Below are 19,135 nucleotides of genomic sequence, written 5' to 3' on the forward strand. Positions count from 1 at the left end.
TGTGTTCGAACTGACTCCCCATTGCCCGAAAATAGCTTGCCATTGCCTGAAATTGCATGTGATCACCTCTCACACAATAACATGAAACCCCATGATTGCATTAGGACTGACTTCCCATTGCCTGAAATTGCGTGTGGTAGTCTATCACGCAATAACGTTAAACCCCATGATTGCGTTCAGATTGCCATTGGATTATACTTCCATTTTCCCTTGTCTGATAAACTCCAATGTCTCTCTGTGACCTAAACTAAGAGACAAAAGCAGATGGCAGAACACTTTCTGTATACTTCACATTAAGAGCTGTCTTATATTAAGAACATACTCTCATAAACATTTGAAATCATGCTGAAAAATCATGTACATGAAAAACAAATGTACAAAAAGACTTCCAACATTCCACATGGAGTCAGATTCCCTCACCCCCCCTTCAATTTTTGCCTTCATAGCCAAAACCTGACCAGAAGTTTCAATATCTGTTTAAAACATCTGGGGTTTCAATGGCATTTGAGGGCATGAGCACACGAGTTCTTGCTATTCTGCTGCTTCTTAGACCTTCAGGAGTAGGGTTCACTCATGTTTTCCACCTCCAAAATGGGGGAAGTATAAAGGGTTTGGAGTTCTTCCAGACCTGTTTCAGAGCATGGGAATACTTCTAAAAATAAGCATAAAAACTCCATCCCATTTAAAAAAAAAATTGAGAGAAAATAGATATGAATTATGCAGAGGCTAGTGAAACACTACTCTGAAACTGAACTGAACCAATGATTTTTTTAAAGCAATGGTGCTTAAGTTCACTAGATGATTAAACATGTAATTAGCAACTATTCAAACTTTAGATGATTAAAAACATAGTTTTCTGTCTATCAAAAAGCAGCTTGAAATAAATAGGGTTTTTTAATTTTTTTAATTGAAATACAAGACATAGACAAACATAATTTAAATCATACACATAACAAAACCTAAATCAAAATAATATATAAAGTCCTTGCCTTCTAAATATTAAAACCTGTTCTCTTCATCAACAAACTTCTCTTCTATCCATTCTTTCTTCTCTTTCCCTTTTTCTCTCCAATCCTTTCTTTCATTCATATCTCCTCTTCACTTTACCAACTGTCTTCACTTACACTTACCCTCTTACACATACTAAAGCTTTCTTACTTCTTCCTCCTGCCAGTCATTCTAACTTCAAAACATATAAACAAATAACTAACCCTAACTAATTATACAATCAGACTCCTATTTCTAACTATACGATCAACATAAAACACAAAGCTTCCTATCTTGTACACTGGAATAATCTTTAACATTTCATTTGTAATCCTTGTTATCTACTTATTTGTTCACTGTATGCTACATATTACTAAACGCTTCTAAGAAAGACTCTAGTTTCGTACTATTTCTTCGTGGCCATTTTAAGATTAAAATGAATATACTACCAAAGATTCTTTTTTTATAACAAACAATTCCAATAATACAAAAAGAGAAATTAATACAAAATTGGCAAAAAGTCTTGTCTAAATTTATATGGATGAGAAAAAAACCAAGGGTTAGAATGAAAATACTTCAAGATTCTAAAGAAAGAGGAGGCCTCTCTGTTCCAGACTTAAAAATTTACTTTCAAGCCACGTGTTTGATGTGGATTAAGGATTGGTTAAAGTTAAAAGATAGAAAATTATTGAGATTAGAGGGAGAGAAATTAACTTTCGGTTGGCATGCCTATTTATACTATAATAAAGAAAAAATTGACAAGGAATTTAACAATCACTGTATAAGGAAGCCGTTATTGTGGATCTGGAAGAAAGTAAGGAAAAAAATTGGTGAACCAATTACATTAGAAACCTCCCCACAGGAAGCATTTCTTTGGAGAGAGAAAGGATTGGTAAAGGATTGGTTGAAGTATAAAGATTTGCTGATAAAAGATGGGAAAACTTATAGATTTAAGACTGAAGAAGAATTTCGGGATCAGAACTATAAAATACATTGGTATTTAAAGTGGCAACTAAAAGAAAGATTCAAAACAGATCAGAGGGAGGGGAAGTTTGTGGAAGATGAAACAGAATTGGAGAAACTATTAAAATTAGAAAATAAAGGCTTACTTTCCAAACTTTACAAATTTTTACTGAAAATAGAACTAGAAAAAGAAGTAATTAAAAATAATATGTACAAAATATAGGACGTAACATACAATTAAATCAATGGGAGTATACGTGGAATAAACGTTTAAAGTATACTAGAAGTCAAAATACTAAGGAGAATTATTACAAAATGTTCTATAGGTGGTATATTACACCAGATAAATTGGCAAAAATATATGGAACAAAAGATAAATGTTGGAAATGTTCGAAAGAAAAAGGAACGTTTTTTCACTGTTGGTGGTCTTGTCCGATAATTCAAAAATATTGGCATGAAATTCATAATTCAATTGGGAAAATGTTAAAAATTAAAATGGAATTTAAACCCGAAATTTATCTACTTAATATAATGGATGGCAAATTAGAAAAAGGTTATGGAAGAATAATATTTCATTTGATTACTGCAGCAAGGATGGTTTTGGCGCGAAGGTGGAAAGAAGAAAACACTCCGGAATTAGGAGAGTGGATAGATAAAATCTATGAACTGGCCGAAATGGACAAACTGACAAGATTATTAAACAATGAAAGCATGGAAGACTTCTTTAAGGAATGGGAAAGTGTGATAACTTTCCTACATCAAGAAGAGAAAGAACTTTTTGTAGAAGGCTTCATAGACTAAATTAATTTAACGTGAATGTAATTAATATAAATAATAATAATAAATTGTTCATTTATTAACCGCTTTTCCAACTATCAAAGCGGTGTACAGAAATTGCTAAAAACAGACAATAAGAACAGTAAAAACCACATCTTAAAAGTAGATAATTAAAATAGATTAAATGCAAGCAAAATTTTAAAACATCCAATGACATGGTTAAAATCAAAAATCATAAATACTATACATCAATAGGGGAATATATTCTTAAACGGAATTAGGAGGGAAGGCTTGAAGGAAGAGATGAGTTTTTAAAGCCTTCTTAAAGGCTTCCACTGATCCGCTAAGACGGATCCCTTCAGGTAAGGCATTCCATAGAGAGGGCGCCACAGCCGAAAAGGCCCTTTGTTGAGTGGATGCCAACCTCACCTTAGGTTGGTTAAGAGTCAGTTTTCCAGAAATTCTGAGTGTGCGGGGAGGATTATGCAGGGAGAGACGTTCCCTCAAGTAAATAAATAGGTTTTTGAATTCCATTTGGTGGAACCTTTTGGGAGATTTGAGGAGACCACAATCAGAAACTCACCTAAACAATCCAGATCAGTTACCATCATTGCAAAAACAATACAGCTAAAGAAGCAGATAAAAAAATGATGGCACTCATAGTGCAGACTGAGAAGCGGGGCCTAGAAGAGCAGAAAGTATGGCTGAGATACTGTGAAACAGGAGAAACATAAAGTTTTGCCTCTGTACTTACATGAAGTCTGGGATGCTCAGGAGGGAGATGGAGATGACCAGCTCAGTAGTTGCACAACTGAGTTTTTCCATTGCCAATCAGTAGCTCTTTGGGTTGTGGCAGCTATTCCTCAACCCTGCCCAGCAGTTGTTTCACAGTGAAGCATAGCTTTGTCTGAATACAACATGGTTAAAAGTTGATCCACTGACATAACCCCAGTTACACTAGCACAAAACCTTAATAAAATTTCATCCTATTACACTTTTTGCTGTTGCACTTATAACATCAAGCACCATGGTAGACATGAAGGACAAGTGAGGTGCTCCATCTTCGATGGTTTTTCCTGCTACTGCTTAGTCATTCTCTTTCCAAAGTAATATCATACTTGCTTTATTGGGCACCTTTTCCTCTAGACTTTCCATCTCCCAGTCCCTCGGTACCAAATAGTCCCCTTAAGTGTAAACTGTGTAAAATAGTTGGCAGAATCCCCCAGAATACCAGAAGCAAAGAGCAAATAAAATATTTTGCAGTCCTTTTAATGAAGACAACAACAGGGGAAGAGGAGAAGGGACTCCCCACTCCAGGAAAAAAGGCAAGGGACAACAAAATCAGAGTCAATCCAAGTGCTGTTCTTGCCAGGTGGCTGTATAAGAATTCTGCAAGATAACAAGGTGAAGCCAGCTGTGGCTGTTTACTCAACATAACTCCCTGACAGCCCCCCACCCCACCCTTTTTGGCATCTCTAAAACAAACAGAATTAGTGGTACCAGCCTTGCTACACTGAGAAACAGAGACCGACAAAGAGCATCACATGGTATCAAGCACAGGAGATGTGAAGGAAAATTTGGCAAGACATTAAGTGTTTTAAACAAATAGGGCACAAACATAAAAAGTATGTAAATATACGCTTTCAGCCTGTTTACTCTGCTCCCTTTTAAGTCAGGTTGGACCCAGCAGGCACTCTGGCACATACAACGTCTTTCCCATTTGGGAATAAGAAATCTGTAAAACAGAATATTAAAAGGTACCACTTCTGAATTTGCAAAAATGCACACAAATACATGTGCATATGTGCAGCATGCACCCTCACATACTTTTGAATTTATAATCCTAATTTTCTCTTCCAAAAAACTGGGGAAATGCCCAGAGTGCATCTCCCAAAATGGTGGTACTGGTGTCAGCTTTAAATAAATAAATAAATAACCAATATCAAAGCAAAAGAGACAACAGCAGCAATAAAACCTCAAAAGGAAACACCACAACCCAGCAGAAAAAAGTGATGTCGAGTGGAGTATGTGCTCAAGAGGGAGGGGATAAGTCAGACTAATATGGATGCTTATGCTTACTGCCCTACAAGGCCTTAATCTTAAAGACAGATATATGAGTGATAGCTGCAGCTAATGCTGAGGGAATGATGCTCCAGAGCACGACTTGGAAAAGTTTCTTTGGGGGAACTACAGCTCCCAGAATCCCCCAACCAGCATGACCAGTTGCCAAGATGGCTAGGGGATTCAAGATAACCAGTTGCCCAGATGGCTAGTCCAAAGAAGGAAATAGTTCACTCCCAAGATCAAGCAAAGAGACAAAGCAGCCAAATCTAAACATAACTTTGTTGGTTTAATTTGCTGTTTGACCTCTATTTCTACTAGTAGAAGAAAGGTATTTTTCAACATTGCCATTCATAACTAGTAGCCATGGATAGTCTTCACCTCTTCTGGTATAAACTCAATGAAGTATATAAATAATTATACCATAACAATCCTGTGGGGTAGGATAAGCTGAGAGATAATTGCTATTCTGAAGCACAGATTGAGACTCATTCCTGAGTGCCACTTTGTATACTAATTTTCCTAGTCAATCCTAGACTTAACCCAATATGAGTAGGTAAGAATACTGTTAGTATAATGATGGTATAAGGATTGGGAGTTGGATGCCATCAGTATTGCTGAGGATACCCAGCTCTACTTCTCCTTATCATCTGAGTCAGCTGGTCTGTGCAAGCACTGGACCAGTGCCTTAATGCTGTAATAGGATGGATGATAGCCAATAATGTCAAGCTGAATCCTGATATGATAGAATCTATGTGGATTGGTGGTTATTGGGACTGGAGACTGGATAAACTACCTGCCCTGGATGGTGTGGCATTCACCTTGAAGGAGCAGGTATGTAGCTAGGAAGTACTCTTAGATTCGTCTTTGCCACTGGAGTCCCAGGTGCTTGGGCTAACTCAACCTTTCCTGGACAAGATAACTTAGCCATAGTAGTCCATGCATTGTGGCAACTTCTCCATCTACTATTATGCACCCTATGTGGGGCTGCCCTTGAAGATAACTTGGAAATTATAGCTGCTTCAAAATGCAGCAACTAGACTACTGACAGAAACATCACACAAAATCCACATAACACTGGTTTTAAAAGAATTGCACTGGATGCCAATTCATTTGCATTCTGAATTCAAGATGGTAACAATAACCTGAATGGTGTGGGACCTCAATACTTGAAGGATCGTCTCACCATACAGGTACCTGCCCAAGATTTAAGGTCTGTTGCAAGAGCCCTCCCCTGTATCCCATCAGCCAGAGCAATGTGCTATTTGAAGATATGGGAGAGGGCTTTCTCTGCTGTGGCACCCCAGTTATGGAAACCGTAGACATCTGAAAGGCTGTACATTGCTGTGCATCCAGATGTAGGATAACAGCTGGGTTCTTCTCTACCACTCAAATTTGGGGAGTAGCTGCAGCAGAGAAAATTCTGCAGGACAGAAAATATATTGCAGTTGTGCATGTGTCCTGAACTAAGATCTTGATTCAAGTTGTTAAGATTTGTGTGTCTTGTTCAGTTTTATTTATGGTTTTTTAGCATAATGGATGGATGGACGGACAGATGGTTGGGTGGATATGAGAAGACTTTGTACACAACTGGATTGCTCTATGTCAAGGATGAGGAACATATTTGCAGCTCAAACTCTGGATTAAACTTCCATTCAGCTGTCAAGGGACTGCAGTCCAGTAATCCACAGGCCCAAAGGCAAATGGTTGCCACTAAAAATGCCTTTTTTAGTGCTTAAAGCTCTTCTTATCAGTAATAAAGCTTCCAATTTAGGTGATTCGTTTTAGGCCTTTACAATTGGAAGACGCATACAAAAAGTTGAAAAGTCATCAAAAAAAAAATGTCATGGGAAAGAGGACATGGCCCAGAGATGCCCATAGAGGCAGAGTGGGGCCCTAGATGGGTTTAATTCATCCCAGGAATGAAAGTTCTATGGAAGGTGTCCAGCGTATATCCACAATGCAGAATTAAAGTAGTTTGACACCATTTAAACTGCAATTACTCTATCCTCTATCTATTTGTAGTTTGATGATGTATTCACCAGGTTTGACAGAAAGCTCTGATGCCTCATCCCAGGATTCTGTGTCATTGCCATTCTCCGAACCTGCACCAACTAGTTATTATTCCATTGCAGAACACCATATGGAGATCCCCCCACTCACATATATCATAGAGGGATCCCTATTCATATCTGCCATTGTGCCTCATGACTGTAATATGAACAGCATAAGGTCTGACTATTTGCAACTTCAACAACACCAGAACTAATCTGATGCAGGTAATGAAAGAAAGGTCAGTATTGTTACAGTGGTTGCTCTGCTGACTAATGAAACCTTGACACTCGGCATATCCATCTATTAGTACTGTCAAGCTCATTGTGGTTGTGCATTCATTTCTCAGGCAGCCATAACAACTAGAAGTCCAGTTGAATACAGTCTCCTAAATTAAGTGAATATTATAAATGAAAAAGTCAGAGCTCAGGTATAAATATGCAGTTGTCACAGCAGCTCCATTAAGCCCACACCTCTTCACATACTCACTTGGAAACAGGGTGTTTTTGTTTTGTTTTATTTTGTTTTTGTTTTTTGAGATCAGAAAAGCTCTAGGCAAATTCAGACAACCTTTATGACCTTTACCAGCCAACGGAAATCAAAGCCTGAAACTGCAGTTATGAGTCAGTGTTAGAAACCAAGCTTGGCTACTGCAGTGTGTGCCCTTGGCATACATATGACCAGCTCAGCCTGGGGCATAGTGGTTAAAAGTCAAGGTTTACAATAGAAATATTTTAGTAGAATATTTTTATTTGAATGAAATTGCCCTCTTGTCTCAGGCCATCTCAGTTTCACAGAACTACAGTGGTCCCCCGGGTTACGAAATTAATTCGTTCCGCTGCCCTTTTCGTAACCCGGAAGACTTTCGCAAGCCGAATTGCCATAGGCGCTAATAGCGAAAGCCGCTTTTTGGTGCGAAATAGCGCCGAAAAGCACCAAAAGTTTTTTCGTAACCCGAAAAAACTTTCGTAACGCGGAACAGTTTTTTTAAATTATTTTTTTTCGTAACCCGGGAATTTCGTAAGGCGGTGCTTTCGTATCCCGGGGTACCACTGTACTGTCAAAGCTTCATAGCCCCGCTCCATAGCTACCAGTATGGAGTTTTACTTGGCTAAAGCATACTTCAGGAAACAGCAGGAGGTCTGTGAGTTGGGCAGTACCTATTCTGTGAGAGCTCTGTATAAAAATGCAAGGGAATGGCAATGTTATACTGAGGTATACTGTAGAGGACTAGAAGGTCACTTTGTGGAGCTTTGGTGAACTGAGACAAGAAAATGACCCTTGTATTTTGTATTGCTAGGAAACCAAGTTCAGAATTCCTTTAAAGACACATTACCCAGACCATTCATTTCAGAAATCATCTTATACCACTGTACTGTTGAAAAGAGGGGTGCACTTGTGATTTTTAGGCTGTAATCGCATATTGAACCTAAATTAGAGAAGTGACTGTATGATTTATAGAAGTGCAAGCAGAAATACCCCAGAGATGACCCAACATGGATTCAGATTAAGGTCTATCTAGTCCTGCCGTCCTTCCCATATTAGCCAATCAGATGTCTATGGAAAGCTTACAAAAATGAGTGTATATATGCCTTCAGGCCACCTGTTGACTTATAACAACCTCATGAATTAAATAGGGTTTTCTTAGGCAATGAATATTCAGAGGTGTTTTTCCAGTTCTTTCCTCTGAAATATAGCTGACAGTATTTTATTCATTGGTGGTCTCTCATCAAAGTACTAACCAGGGCTGACCCTGTTTAGCTTCCAGGATCAGACAGGTTCTGGTGCCTTTAGAGTCTTTGGGCCCTACAAGCAAAACATGAGTATAATATTACCCTCATGTTCATGCCACTAATAACTGATGTTTAGAGGCTTTCTGTCTCTTACACTGGAATCATCATGAACAATATCCATAGTAAATTTTATCCTTCATGAACTCATCTACCTTTTAAAGTCCCCAAGTTTAGTGGCTTTTCCACCACTACATCTTGCAGTAGCAAATAAGTATTTAAGTTTAAACATCCTTCTCTGTTCTGAATCTCCCAACATATAGGATGATTTAGCATTCCCCTATTAATGCCAGAGGGAGAAAATAACCTACCAACTCAGCTGTTCTTCAGGTAAAAATGGCCATACATCCAAAATGGGTCAGATTTTGTGGGTGGGATTTAGGGCTGTAATTTTTCACTGTTTATTGCATGCAATTTTAACACCAGCCCAGGCATGGGACTGGATCAGGTTGTAACAGGTTAAAATTTATAGTTTTTTGTGGGTTTTTCAGACTATGTGACTATGTTCTAGCAGAGTTTCTTTCTGACGTTTCGCCAGCATCTGTGGCTGGCATCTGAGAAGATGTCAGCCACAGATGCTGGCGAAACGTCAGAAAGAAACTCTGCTAGAACATGGCCACATAGCCCAAAAAACCCACAAAAAACTATGGATGCCACCCATGAAAGCCTTTGAGGTTAAAATTTATTTTACTGCATGAAAATTGCTGCTGCACTGCTACCTGACCATCACCTGTCCTCCAGAAGTGCTCTGTCAGCCAATTTTTGTACTACGGAAAGCTTCTGTAATACCAAAATTGGCCACCAGAGCACTGCTGGAGGACAGGTGATGGTCAGGTGGCAGCGCAGCAGCAATTCTGCATGCAGTAAAATAAGTTTTAACCTGTTCCAGCCCGATTCTGTCCCATGCATTAAAATTGCATGTGATAAACTCCTAAGTTTCTTCCTGAAGGAGGCAGTCAGTAATTTTATCAATTTTCTTTCCATCATGAAAAAGAGTTTTCCAAACCTATTCACAATTCAGAACTGATCTGTGCAAAAGCTGCATGTGGTGATCAGAAAACAATCATCTTTTTGTACAAGAAGCATCTTTTTCTGTGCAGAAAATAATATTTTCACAGTTTTCCCAACTGGAGCATTTTTTGCACAGGAAACAGCATTTTCTGTGCAGAAAACAGGAACAATCTTGGGAAATAGGTTAAGCTGAGGAATTATGATTTGTTCAAACTGGCCACATGAGTATTATAGGGGTAGAGGAATTTGACTTTGTAATACACATTAGACAGAGGAGTGGGTATGAGCACAGAGTTCAGACAGTGGCTCTGAGAGAAAGTTGTAATTTTGAGCAGTTCTGACAAATGCATTTTGATTGCAGAATAATGAATTATATATTTATTGTTATCATGCTATCGTGGTATGATGACAGGCAATAATTTCCTAGTCATAACTAGTCATAACTGATGTAGAAATGATTGTGTATCTGATCTGACTGGCCAAGTACAGAACAAAAGAGTAAATAAAGAGCTTGGTTTTCTTTACTTGGTAAAAGCCGGTGTGAAGGAAACCATCACCCCTTTCAGCAATTACCCAAAGTGTGAGAGTAATGAACACATGGAAGAAGATGGTAGGGTGATACCTTATGTATCATTTGTGACCTGTTACCACATTCAGGTCATCTGTGCATATCCTGTATTGGTACAGCTTTTCCTTTGCAGTCATGCTAAAACTAGGTGTCAATGCATGAAAGTTGTATCCAGGTTATAAATGCAAATCAAACTAATGAATAGCAGTCAGGAGCAAAGCAAATGAGAACAGTCCCACATTTCATTCCAGACACTATGAAGATTATCACACTAGTGTCCATAACGTTCCAATTGTGTCCAGGAAACACTCTGCAAACTAATGATATGGGAACAAGTGTTACTGCATTTGACTTGTAATAATGCAATGTTAATGTGATGTCAATGAATACTATCACACACCCTTTGCTGTTCTGGTGGTAATGGTGCTCAGGTCATTTGTGCATGCATGCTGTTGCTGTGAGGTTTGTAGTACTGCAAACCCCTCCCCCAATGTTGACATTTCAAGGAATCCCAACAAAATGTTTTGGTCATGAGCATGTATTGTTTTTTCTCGTTAACACAGCATGATAACATCTATAATTTTTTTTTAAAAAAATTAAACCAATGGGGAAAAAATAAAATCATTTGTGTCACCCTCCTTGTGTCACCACTGGAAGAATTGTAGAGTTTGGGGATGGGCGTGGGGGAGGTAGTCCTGACCAATCAGAACACAAGCACAGATTGAGGCCAGTAGGATTCTTGCACATACATCACCTGGAATGGCCCAAAAGCAAGCATGTCAGCTATGAACGGAATTTTCCCCTTTTTGACCAGCCAGGTAGGAAAATGCTGTGGGATAATCTCCTATGACTGCAATCATGTATTGCTCAGCATTGTAGGTCCACACTACATTGTAGGTCGACACTCACACACATGCACTGAATAGCCTCTGAAGCCTCTGGAATGCCATTCTGTGCTTCATAGGAAACAGACCGGATTACAGATGTGTCTGGCTACATCCCTGTAGCCAGATGCAAAATGAATACAGCAGTGTTAAGACTCTGCCCTGATGTCATCATTTCACAACTGGCTGTGGGGGCATAGAGATTTCTGTAATACGGCTTGCTCTCTAGCACAGAATGCCCTCCCAAGGACTTCAGAGGCTGCTTATTATATTAGGTGGGGGGGGCACTTAGGGCTCTGTGGGAGGAGGATGAGAATACCAACCCCTGCAGTTCCCAAAAGAGGACACACACATCTATATGGAAACTTAGAGATATGCATATACCTAACTGGATTCCAGCCACTTACTTTCGCCACATTCAGGCACTTACATCTAACTTTCTGTCTTATTGTACACTAGGACTTCTATGGCAAGCATATGTGGAAAGAGAGCACAGTAGGGTCAAGGGGTCTGGAATTGGGTCTGGTTCCTGTGGAACAAGCATCAAAAGCTGGGTGCAAGGCAAATCAGAACAACAATGTGGAACTTTGGCTGAGATATAGCATCAAGCTAGCACAGTATAAGCCTCTGCCAACATGCTTATGGAAGCAGCAAAGATGGCTCCCTCTGCCCAACTGCTTCCCCTGGCACACGACAGCCTGGGCATAGCTCCACTTCCCTGGCCACTGATTGGTTTCAAACTTTACCCAGGTTCATTCTGAGTGCTCTTTTGCATGGAGATGTGTGGACACAGAGAAGCATCCACTTCCAGCATGAAGCTTCTGCTTCCTTCCTCAGGGCTCAAGAGCAGCCAGAACAAGACTGAGTGTGCCCTTGAAGCCATTCAGTGGCCATGAAGATGGAGCTACTCCTGGCAATTCCCACCTGTTTTTACACACTGGTGGGTGTTGCAGAATACTTTTTCCCATAAGAGCCAAATAGTACATGCATAGATGTAACCCCCAATTATGACTACATATTCCATCAGCAAGATTAGCCAACAGCTACTTTCTGACAATGGTCCATAGTCAGCAGAGGACATTAATATTCCTATAGTCAAGAATCACCTCTCATTCTTCTCATTCTGAGAGAACCAGTGGCAAATTGTATGGAGCATGTCTTGCTCATCAGGTATTGCTTCTGGTGATTCTGGGGTGTCTCATGTCACCTTGGAGGGTAATCATGGGTAGAGCTTGAAAATGTTACTTTGAAGGAGGCTACAAACTCCTAGCCAATGCTGTCTGGGGGATTTAGGGGGTTGTAGTCCAAAATGCAACATTTCCACGCTCTGTTTGTGGAGCATCTTATTTCTCTACTTTGTGTACCCAAAGCTTGGGGGAAATATATTTTGGAATTGTAGATTCCCAGACACTTGCCATGTGAAAGGGAGATCTGGGAAAGTATAGTTTTTAAAAAATAATAACCAAGCTCTTCTTCCAATAAGGAATAAGAGGAAGGAGGTAAGTCTAGGGCAAAGCAGCTGACAGCAGTGCTCACTTCAACATCTCTGATATAGGGTCTGCTTTTGCTAGATGGGTACTTCTGGCACATAATCTAGGTATCGTTTCTTCCATTTTACCACCCCTCTCTCTGTCTTGTCAAGGTTCAGTTCATGAGAGTTTTCTGAAATGAAAAAGGTAGTAGTTTTTTTTATTGCTAACTTGATCAGGGTTTTGCTTTGTTTTTTATGAAACAAGTCCAAACAGAATGGTACAACTTGCCCTCTGTATCCACAGATTCTGAATCCACAAATTCAACCATCCACAGCGTGAAAATATTCCCCCCAAAAATCAAAAAAGCAAACCTTAATTTTGCCATTTTATATGAAGGACACCATTTACTAATCCATTGTACATAATGGGACTTGAGCACCCATTGATTTTAGTATCCTGGGGGGAGAGGGTGTCCTGGACCCAAAACCCAGAGGAGTCTAAGGACCCACTGTATCATCAAATTTCCCCTTTGCTCATTGTATGAGTATGTTCCAGGCCCTTCCCCTCCCAATTTTGGCTCCTTTGAAACATGAGAAAAAGGGATGTGTAGAAAAGAGATGTGTCCTATTCTGCTTCTAAACAAAACAGTGAGGTTACAGGGATTCACAATACAGTGGAATTTAATAAAATGGCTCTAAAGTGACGACTTTATTTTTTGTTGTTGTTGCCAGGTTCTTAATTAAATTGCCTAATGCTGTTTGCAATCGCAGCACAAATTCCTGTGTTTAAAAACCATGGTGTTGCCATGGTGCTAACCCAGTGGATGGTGTGAGGCTGTGACAAAGCATACAGATTAGGAAGGCCAGCTTTGCTGCAGGAGATTCGGTTGCCATGTTACAAAGGAAGATCTGGCACACTGGTTTTACAGCCCAGTGATGCCTTATCAGTGCTGTGCTTTTTCATTGTCCCTTTGCTAGTTTTTCAGAGAAGTTTTCAAAACAGTAATACCACCCACTGTACTGGTTGGAAAGTGAAAGAAACTAGGAGGCATGAAATTTGCCTTAGTCCAAGGCTTTTGAAAAGAATTGAGGAATGACCTCCATTTCCTTTGCCCCAAAGGCTGCATCCACACTGCAGAAATAATCCAGGCTGACACCACTTTAAATGCCCTGGCTCAATGCTATGGAATTCTGGAAACTGTCGTTTTGTGAGACATTTAGCCTTCTCTATAAGAGAACTCTGGTGCCACAACTAAAATTCCCAGAATTCCATAACATTGGGCTGTGGCAGTTAAAGTGGTGTCAAACTGGATTATTTCTGCAGTGTGGATGTAGCCAAAACCTAATATACCCTATACCTAAATGGGAAAAGTCAATATTTTTTGCCCACAAAATTTCTTCCCCTACCATCAAGACTGACATAATATCCAATCCAAACAAGTGAGTCTCAAACTTCAGTGTGATTACTCTGAAGTAAAGATTTATAAGATGACAATTCTAAACTAATATTCCCCATGTAAGCATTTTTTGCTTCTGTATTTAGCAAACATTAAATACAGGTTTGTTCAAATCTGACAACATGGACAATCAGGCCACATTTGCCCATAATACATCCTCCTCCTTTTTTTTCAAACTCAAAGTAAGCCCTTGGAAACGCTTGCCACTATGAGTGAAGGTCTCCAGTTCTCTGAAATGCCAAAAGAGGACAATGAATTTTCAGAAACTGAAGGTGCACCACAGTTTTTCAGGGGTGGATGCAAGCTAGATAAGAAAATATTTGGAGTTATACTAGACTTCTCAGACTTTACATGTAGCCGTTATATTTGTTTGCAGAATGACTAGATTGGCCATATTGCTGCAGGTATGTATATTCAGTAATGTCTGGCATAATCTGGGCTGTTCTACTGCCCTCAACACCAGAGAAGGTTCTTCTTGGCTTTGAGGGAAAATGATACAAGAATAGAAGAGGATGAGAAGAGGAAGGGAGTTGTATCTCTCACCTAGGTTGCCAAGCAACAGCCATAATGTAAAGAGAGCTCTCTCTTTCTTTCTTCCTCTTTGGCACTTATCATGCAGAACATGCACACACCAGCCATTTCTAGTGTCATGAACATTTCATGGAATTTAATTTTTGTTTGCATACAATGCATCAAACAGAGCTGTTCTAAATTACTGCTTCGATGCCCTGGCAAATACCTGAACATGATTCTTAAAGGACATGGTTTACTCTGGAATTGTCCCATTGACTTCAGGTCCTACCCCAAATAAAGTAATCTCAAAACAAGTGTAATTACATCATTACTATGGACAGCATTCTGCTCATTCATACAAGGGTCTCAGTCTCCATGAACTGGAAATCTAAGAGAGGGAGCAGCTCTAATTGAATGCTTTGAGTGTCTAAGAATGATTCCCCTGAAAAGTTTGTCACTGAAATAATGGAAACGTGAAAGGTAAGACTTTTTACATTACACAAGCATATACAGGCACATAAATAGAGTCATGCTGTGGATACTTCATAGTGTGGAAACACAATATTGTTGCATGTGCTCTGTCCTATTTTTCCAGCATTAAAATTTATATCAGTCTACCTAATGAAACCTAAGTCCTATTAAGAAATTCTAGCACTTAAATAAGTTCAATATATGAGAAGAAAAAGTGCACCAGCCCTATCCCTTTTAGCCTCTATTCTCATTGTCCTCCACACGTTGAGGATGACTTTCTCAAGAAGATAGTGTCCTCTATGTCCCCAATCATATGGAGGGGGGGGGGGAACAGACACCACACCACAGTTGGAAGCCGGTTGGTTAGTCCCAACTAGAGTAGATCCACTGACTCCATTGCGGGTTTGTGAGTTAGCACATAGGCAAATACGGTTGATTCAATGGCCCTACTCAAATGAAAGCTAACAGTAGGATTTAAGCCCATGATCTATTGGATGCGCAGTTCCAGTCATTTAGAACCTTCACTTTCACTTGAAAACCAGAATTCTGTAGACCTCATGGATACAAAACTAGACTTGGCAGTCTGTTTGAAACCAAAATGCAAAGGCTGACTTTGAAGAAGAGAAGTTTTTAGCAGCCCTCAGCTCTCCCTAGAAAAATTCATCTGACAACAATATCTCCTTGGGCCAGACGAAGCCTTTTTTAAAAATTCTCTCATGCCTTTTAATGTTGTTTTAACATCATTTTATGATACTCATATTTTCTCTCTGCTTTTATGAAGCTAAGATGTATTTTCCTTAGTGTGATCACCTTGTAAGGTGGCTGCCAACATTATTCTTATTCTCTGTTTTAATTCCAGTTCATTTTCTTTGATTGGAATTTAGTGTTGTGTTGCATCTGATAGCATTGTATAGATTTATACTTCAACTCAGGGTGGACTATGGACCACAGGACAGTTACCATCCACCTATGCCAGGGGGCTGCACCATTGCATCTCCAGCTGGAAATGTAAACAAGACCCCTTATATGCTTGTAGTACTTATAGTACTACAATTCCACTTCAAATGCCATGATTCTACCCTATGGAATCCTAGGATTTTACATTTAGGAAGGGGGCATTTAGAATTCTCAGCCAGGGAGATCTACTGCTTCTCTAAACTTCAAAACCCAGCATTTCATAGGATGCACTCATACCAGTTAAAAAGGAATCGTAGCAATATAACTGCAATGTGAAAAGACTCCTGGAAATTGACCTCTTTTGCACTTCCTATATTTTCAGCTTATTTGAAGACTTTCATATTATTATTATTATTATTATTATTATTATTATTATTATTCAGGGAGGGGAGGGGAGAATGAATGAACTGTGCAAATAGTAAAACAGCTCCATTGCAGGACATAGGCATTTTATGCCCAGAAGTGGTCCAGGGGTTTGGGTGTGTGGAGGAGGGTTGAAAAAATAAGGAATTAAGGCCACAGTTCCTTCTCCAACTTTGAAACCATTTTAATTTGAACAATTGTGTATTTCTCAGAGAACTTAAGAGAACTAACTAATAATTCGAAGAGCTGGTTGAATTTTTCAGGCAAGGTCAACATACAGGGAGAAGGCAGATTTTGTTTGAGTATGTGTGTGCATGCATGTATGTTCTTGCATACAAACATGCACATACTGATGTAGAACACACTTAGCTAAGATTATTATGCATCCTTTCCTAATGTTTGAATAGGCCAGATCAAAGAACATAGAGACTCTGAACCAAACACCACAATTCTCTCTATAATCACAGGTCATATACTGAGGCTTCCTTCATACACTGTTCCCCTTGTTGCACAACACTTTAACTCCATCCAAAGAGTTAAAAGGTTTTCAAACCAAGCCTTTATGTTTAGCTCTTAAGAAGGCATCTTCTATAGTTCACCAAGCAACATGCTTGCAACATTTCTCCCATACAGAGAAATTTGCAGATTGGATCCAGCTTTACTTTATAGTATATTTCCCATAATGGTTAGTTCAACTGTGTTAATGATATTTGAAGAATACTTCACTGCTAACTTTATTTATTTATGTATTATTTTATTTAATAGTGGACATTTGTCCCTGCATGGGATCCCGGGTGGCTCACAACACAGATTAAAACAAAACAAAATACACTTAAAAACTAATCATAACAATAAAAAAATTAAAACATTGATAAACATAACATATAAACCCATTTAAAAGAATTTAAATATAACAATGATAAAAGTATAGCACACACTTACATACAATTTCTTATCTCCCTGTTTTCTGCAGCAACCAGTTAATATCCAAAAGCCTGTCTAAAAAATCTTTCCTGACAGCAGAAGGAAGCAGAGAAGATGCTACCCTGGAGGGAAATCCAGAGCCTGGGATCAGCCACCAAGAAGGCCTTCTCATATGTCCTCACCAAACATGCCTGTAACCATGGAGGGATTGAGAGAAAACATTCTCCTGAAGATCTCAAAATTCAGGCAGTATCACTAAGAGATACAGGGTATATCCACACTACAGAACTAAAGCAGTTTTCATACAACTTTAACCACCATGACTCTATCCTACAGAATCCTGGGATTTGTAGTCTGATGCAATATTCAGCCTGGTCTAGTGCCTCACCAAACTACAAATCCCAGGACACTAGGATAGAGTCTGTCATAGAGGTTTATCATACTAGCAAGATCCTGCTGGCACACGGGAGTTAAACACGATTTAAAGTACATTCAGGTTTAAACAAAACTTGCACATTCAGGGAGTTTATCACACCAAATTGCTTCTAAAACAAAATAATGCAAAGTTAAACCGCAGTTAAAGTGAAGAAAAACTGCAGCTTTTTACTTTTGGGTTGTTCCGAAAGTAAAAAGCTGCCAGTTTTCTCCACTTTAACTGCAGTTTAACTTTGCATTATTTCACATTAACTGTGATGTCATGTGATAAACTTCGGGTATTTCTGGGTTTTCTTTGCGTTGAATTGCATTTAACTCCCATTTGCCCACGGGATCCTGTTAGTGTGATAAATCTCATACTCTAGAGACTTTCTCACTAACTCAAGATGGTGCTAGTTTTATTTCACAATATGTTTAGGCTGAACTCTGACAAAAAAAAAATAGGAAACTCTGAAGTCAGTCTATTTTTCCATCCATCATATTTTCTACTCTGCTTGGCAGCAGGTCTCCAGGATCTCAGACCGAGCCACAGAAGTCTTTTCCATCACCTGGAACCTGATTCTTCTAATAGGAAATACTGGGTATTGGACCTGGGTCCATCTCCCTTAAGCATGTGCTGTGCCATTGACTGATGGTCAAAACATTCAGCTATGGACCCTGGTTGAATCCTTAGTCTGCTACAACCCTACAGTTCCACATTTATGATCTATCAGTGTATTTCAGATAGACTGACATGTGAAAAATATCCTTGATTTTTAACAGGAGGGCAAAGGTATTACTTCCATAAACATATGTTCCTGTCCATGTTAATGACAAATGGCTCATCCAAAGAAATTGAAATTTAATAACATTGTTATTTTATGTTAAACAAGAAGGGGGTCATTTAGAATATTCACTCAAGATTAACAGCTAGTTAATAGGCGCTCCAACCATCCCATCTGTGGAACAGCTGATCTAGAACTTGGGGAGAATTAATCTGGGATTAAATCCTCTCTGGGATTCAATGGGTGCGAACAGTCAGGCCAAAATAAAGCTGTTTTGGGTCACTTTGGAGGTATGCTGTTTAAATGATACATGCATCCTAAGAGGCCAGAAGCCACGCCAAAGCCATGCTCCAGTCCTAAGGACCTGAAGCAGCTTTATTTTAGCCTGTCTGTTTGAGCCCAATAGTTGTCTTTCTCAATAAGATCCAGTTTTGCACTGAAACTTTTTTTTCATCCCTTCTGAACACTTGTCCTGTAAAGACAGGACACACACAATTTTATCTGGTAGGATTTTCCTTCCACTTGTATAAAGATATTTAAAATAGAAGAGATTACCAGTCTAAAAAAGATCCAGCTCAAAGTCCAAGGGGCAAGTAAAGTATGTCGGCATTCACCATTTCTGAAATAAATATCACAGCTGGGACCTGTATCCATACTCTGTGGTGTAACATCAGATTAGTGCCAGTA

General features: G+C 39.2%; 1 protein-coding gene across 2 annotated transcripts in view; it reads left to right on the forward strand.

The window, feature by feature from the left end:
* Positions 1-19,135, forward strand: part of LRRN2 (leucine rich repeat neuronal 2) — a 217,050-nt gene that overhangs the window by 135,057 nt on the left and 62,858 nt on the right. Inside the window, exon 1 of one of the 2 annotated variants that reach the window (XM_089514568.1) lies at positions 17,499-17,518. The exons of the other annotated variant lie outside the window; for it this stretch is intronic. The gene's annotated coding sequence lies outside the window, so the exon portion shown is untranslated. Of the gene's footprint in view, positions 1-17,498; positions 17,519-19,135 lie in introns of those variants that run through there. 2 annotated transcript variants of the gene reach the window in all.

The sequence above is a fragment of the Sceloporus occidentalis genome, unplaced genomic scaffold, assembly GCF_023333645.1.
Source record: "Sceloporus occidentalis isolate IW3139 unplaced genomic scaffold, rSceOcc1.0.p SCAF_3, whole genome shotgun sequence".
NCBI lineage: Eukaryota > Metazoa > Chordata > Lepidosauria > Squamata > Phrynosomatidae > Sceloporus > Sceloporus occidentalis.